The sequence below is a fragment of the Magnolia sinica genome, chromosome 19 (genome assembly GCF_029962835.1).
Source record: "Magnolia sinica isolate HGM2019 chromosome 19, MsV1, whole genome shotgun sequence".
In the NCBI taxonomy this organism is placed as follows: Eukaryota; Viridiplantae; Streptophyta; class Magnoliopsida; order Magnoliales; family Magnoliaceae; genus Magnolia; species Magnolia sinica.
This window is the reverse complement of record NC_080591.1, coordinates 61,344,381-61,349,424: the sequence shown is the minus strand read 5'-3', so window position 1 is coordinate 61,349,424 and position 5,044 is coordinate 61,344,381. Positions and strand designations below refer to the sequence as shown.

Sequence of the window (5,044 nt, the reverse complement as noted above, 5' to 3'; positions counted from 1 at the left end):
AATCCGTGTTGTGGGCATGAACTGACCAAATCTTTGAACCTTTCCCAACATTGAAAGAATGTTTCATCTTCCTTTTGGGCAAAGTTCATGATCGCTTCGAGGGTAATCGTTTTATGATGTGGGAAAATTTTTTTTATGAATTCCCTCTGCATATCGTTCCATGTGCCAATGGATCTAGGACGCAGTGAATGTAACCACGTCTTAGCTTTCTCTTTTAAGGAAAAAGGAAAGAGTTTCAGCCTAATTGTATCCTCAGATACATTAGGAAAACATAATATAGCTATAATTTCATCGAACTCTTTCAAATGTAAATATGGACTCTCTGATTCAAGTCCATGGAATTTGGGAAGGAGTTGGATAACTCCTGGCTTGATGTCCATTTGTCCTGTATTTTCAGGAAAAATCATGCATGAGGGCGTACTCACTCCCGCCGGTTGTAAAAAATCTCGTAAAGTACGTGGCGGGGGTGCCTGTTGCACCTCATTCTCATCTTGGGTATCCTCCACCCTGGGTGGGAGTAGAGGAGGTTGGTCTTCAGCCATTACTTCACTTAACTCAGGGGATTTCGAGTGGTGTCTAGTCCTGCGATGGATAGTCAACCCCTCAACCAATCCTCCTTCAGTCAAGAGACGTCGAGTGTCGTCACGGGCCCACTTGGGCATGAAAACACTCGCAGCCCTCGATTAAAAACCTAATCCTAAGAAAGGAAATGAAAATCTAAAAAGAAAGGGAGAGTTGGAAAGAAATTACCAAATTGGAGTCCTAAGTTAAGGACCTGCAAAATAAAACAAAAGTAAGTTAGATTCTAAAAAGGAGAAAAACAATCTTTGAAAAGAAAGATAACCGTAAACTGATTTCTAAAAGAAAGTAGAAATTTCTAAATTAAATTAAGAAAGTCCTAAACTAAAAAGTAAATTACTACAAGAGATTTGAAAAATAGAACGTAGGGAAGGAGTGTACCGAATTAGAGATTTCTATCTTAACGGCCTACAAAATAGGAAGGTTAGTTTCTAAACAGAAAATTCTAAAAATAAATTAAGAAACAAAATTGGATTCTAAAAGTGTTAGAATTAGAAAGTTACTAAAATAAAACAAAAATAGAAAGTTGATTTCTAAGAAGGGAAAGAAATAACCTAAATTCTAAAAATAAACTATTTTCTACAGAAGGGGGATACTAGAATTAGAAAATTTCTAAAATTTAACCCTAATTCAAAAATATGAAAAAGTAGAGGGATTAGAAAGGGATTACCAATTTAGAAGTTATTTCAGGATCCTACAAAACAGGAGAACAGATTAGTTTCTAAAAATAAAAACATTTAACCTAAAGTTAATAAAATCCTAATCTTATCCTAATTCTAAAACTAATTAATTTCAGAAAAACGTAACCATCAGTCCCCGGCAACGGCGCCAAAAACTTGTTCACTCCCCAAGTATAGGGTTGTGATGTAGTAATAAACTCGGTAAGACCGAGGTCGAATCCACAGGGACTGATACCTGTACGTTTTCTGAAACCAAGTAGAACTAGAATTAGGCTAAGATGTGATCTAAACGAAATAGAATTTAAGAAGTAACTGTGGAATAATTATCTAAAACTTTAAGGAGTTTAGAGGATGGAAACTAGGGATTCAGAGGATCCACTTGTAGAGATCAGGGAGATCGTATGCCAGGATCACAAATTATGGAAATTTACTGAACTGCCATTGATATAGGTTTCAAGAGATGAAAGGTGTATGAATTAGAATGGATTCCATCACCAAACCATGCCCAGGAGACAAAGCAAACAACAGAATTAATCTAATTATCAATCAATCAACATGCCATGAAGGTCAGGAAGGTACTGTCATCCTACCATGCCCATGGGACAATGATGAACAACAGGGCTTCCTAACTTCATAAATATAAAACTGGAAAAAGAAATACTCAAGGCCATTGCAGATCCATTGTAATTTCAGTCACAACAGATCATTAAAGACACGAAACATTCCTTTAATTAACTACAAGCAACATCAATTCAGTTTAAACCAAAAGAAGGCATAAGTAAAGACTCCCATCACTTTACAAGCTTCACCTCTTAGCCCTAGCTAAGAGGTTTAGCCTAGCGTGATCATGCTAGAATCAGAGGAGAAAAACATCAAAAGAAAGGAAAAAGGAAAAGGAAAAGGAAACAAAGACCGGATGTCTCTTGCTCTTGCAATCGTCAGTCACATCCCTGCCACGAATTTCTTCTTCCTCACGTTCTTCTCGGCTGCACCCTCTACAAAAACTCTCCGCCCCTCATGCTCACATCCAAAACTGTCAGCCGACGTGCCAGCAGCCAGACTACCTGCACTTTAAACCTCAAGACAACAAAAACCAAAAAAACTCTTCCCAGCCGTGCAGCAGAAAACGCACTGCCCTCCTCCTCTTTTCTCTCTCCAGCCGTCGATGATTCCCATCTCCCATTCTCTCTCTTTCTTATATCCAGCAAGGGAGAGGTCGGTGGGACTTCTTACGCAGCAGCGTGCGGAAACTTCTTTGCGTAACAGAGATGCAACTTTTCTTTTCACTGTGGTGTTGATGGGGCACACGATCAATGATATCAGTAGAATCCGTCCCATCCATTCGATTTATCTCGAAAAACTAGTCTGAGATGGACGGTTTTATTTCGATGTTGATGTGGCCCACTTGATTTTCTGATTTGCCGTCCAATTTATGTTTGAACGGTTAAGATCTGAAGTCTGATGTCTTTCGCAATTTCTCCGCCTAGGTGAAGGTCTTGGCCACCTTCCAGAGCAGATGAACGGCTTGGATCATCGAGAAGGGTAATGATGGTGGCCCACTGAGTTTCGTCCGCAAGCTCTGTTTGCTAACAGAGCTTGCGCAGACCTTGCGCTGGGCTGTCGGTGGAGCCCATGAACACTATCAAAAAGAAAATCCACTCCGTTCATTCGACTTGTGGCGAAAAAACAGTAAGAAACACGCATTTTTTCTTGATTTTAGTGTGGCCCACCGTATCTTCTACTCCGCCGTTCATCATACATTTAACGGTTCGGATTCTGCAGAATCTTCCATGGTAGTAAAAAGACACCTAGGCGAGGGTCTACCCCAACCTCTCGTCACAATGGACGGTCCAGATCTTCATAATAAGCGATGATTGGGGCCCACTGCTGGAAAACGGACGGACAGCGTCCGTCCGCTGTTGCTGCGGAAGAAGAAGACGGCCCGTCTTTGACCGGGCTGACCGTCCGGTGCGGCGCGGGCAGCGGTGCACTCTGTACACGCGCTGTGTATATAGAGTCTACTGTGATGATCGTGAGAAATCTGCTCCGTCCATCCGCTTTGACACGTGGTTTAAACAGTGTAGAACAATTTTGAAGCATATCCGGATATCAGGCGGGCCCCACATAATGATTAAAGGGGCTGATCTGTCCATTGGGCCACTTCCACAGTGATCCAGGGGCTGAAATTTTACGTGTACGGTTTATTTATGGTCCTTAGGCCACGTAAGAAGTTTCGAACTGATCAGATGGTGGGAACCCCGTGATCTTGCATTTTGGACGTCTTTTGGGCCACTTAAGCTTCAGTTTCTCGATTTTCTTGGGTCCCTGATGTGTAATTCCTTCGTTCTTGGTCTTCTAGAGTCCGTTCCTTGCCTTGGTGCTTCTGGAGCGTCGAATCCATGCATTTTACCACCTTTTTTCAGTCCAGGCTCTTAAACACACCCTGCATTACAAACACGATTAAATTAGTCCGATAAACAGTATCATGTGTGTAAATCTATGCAACAACTGGGTCTGATATGCAATATTTGACCCTCAACACCTACACCTATAGCTTATAACCTAAACTAGAAGGTATACTTATCTTCACCGTAAAAGACGTATCAGAAGCTCGTAGTCAAAGAACTGCTTTCTTGAATGTAGATTGTTCTTTGTTTAATTAAATAGAAAGGGTCAAGGGTTTTATTGATTTGAATTAAGTTCAAACCAATGGCTACTTGAATTAATTCTCTTAAATCTCAAAAGAAGAGGACAATTTACTCTCTTTAGAATCAGACTGGACAGATCCGAGATTAAGGGAATTAAACAAAAGTTATAAATAAAATTTATAAATACCGTTCAAATAGCAGGCTAATAACTTGAGCTTCTCTCTCTCTCGTAGAAGGATTTTAATAATAATAATGGATATTTTGAATTGAGAGAGGAACTTAATTTAAAGGCAAAGAAGTTGAATCTTCGACTAGCCCGAGCAGACCAGATTCAGTTTAACGGATTTCAGATCACGCGAGATAAGATCTATCCAAACTTCGACTAGCCTGAGAACCAGTTCGACTAGTTAAAGAGCTCTGTTCGACTAGTCGAATTTGGTCTTCAACTAGTCTAAGTTTCGAAAATTCGAAATGTCGTACTTGCTGGATTTGGAGCCAAATTTTCTCGGGCTGGTTGAAGGTCAAGCTTCGACTAGTCGAACCAAAAATTCGATTGGTCGAATTTGCAACCAAAATTCAGTTTTGCTTCGACTTGAACTTGGACTGTCCGAGAAAACTTAGACTAGTCGAACCAAACCTTAGACTGGTCGAATTCCAAGCAACACTAGTATAAAAACCCAATTTAAATGATTTTTGAAAGCACCTAATCCTAAGGTCTTTTTAGGGTTTTATACTACTTAACATATGTGAAATATCTGAACTTCTTTGTCTTGAACTTGATTATTGACTTCATCTTGACTTCTGAGCTTAATCTTATACTTGAATATCAGTTGATCTTTAGCTTGATCTTCTCTTGAGAATGTACCAGACTTAAGCATGATCTTCTCTTGATTTTGAGCTTGATCGCTTCTTGATCTTTTACCGGTCTTAAAGATCTCTTGTCAAGTTGTTTTAACTATACGAAATTTGACAACTAAAGTGTGCTTTTATTACTTATAACTTTCCTTAGTGTAAGGGAAGAAAGTCATCCACTATGAAAAAACCTTCCCAGGTCAGGGGAGGAGAATTTCTTTCAAATTCTGACTATCCGATCTACGCGATTGACGACTAGGACTTCCCTCAGTTGAAGGGAATAAA

General features: G+C 39.9%; 1 non-coding gene across 1 annotated transcript; it reads left to right on the top strand.

The window, feature by feature from the left end:
* Positions 1–104, top strand: LOC131235818 (small nucleolar RNA R71). The gene has a single exon (XR_009166338.1). It is a non-coding gene; the product is annotated as a small nucleolar RNA R71 (small nucleolar RNA).
* The last annotated feature ends 4,940 nt before the right edge of the window (positions 105–5,044 follow it).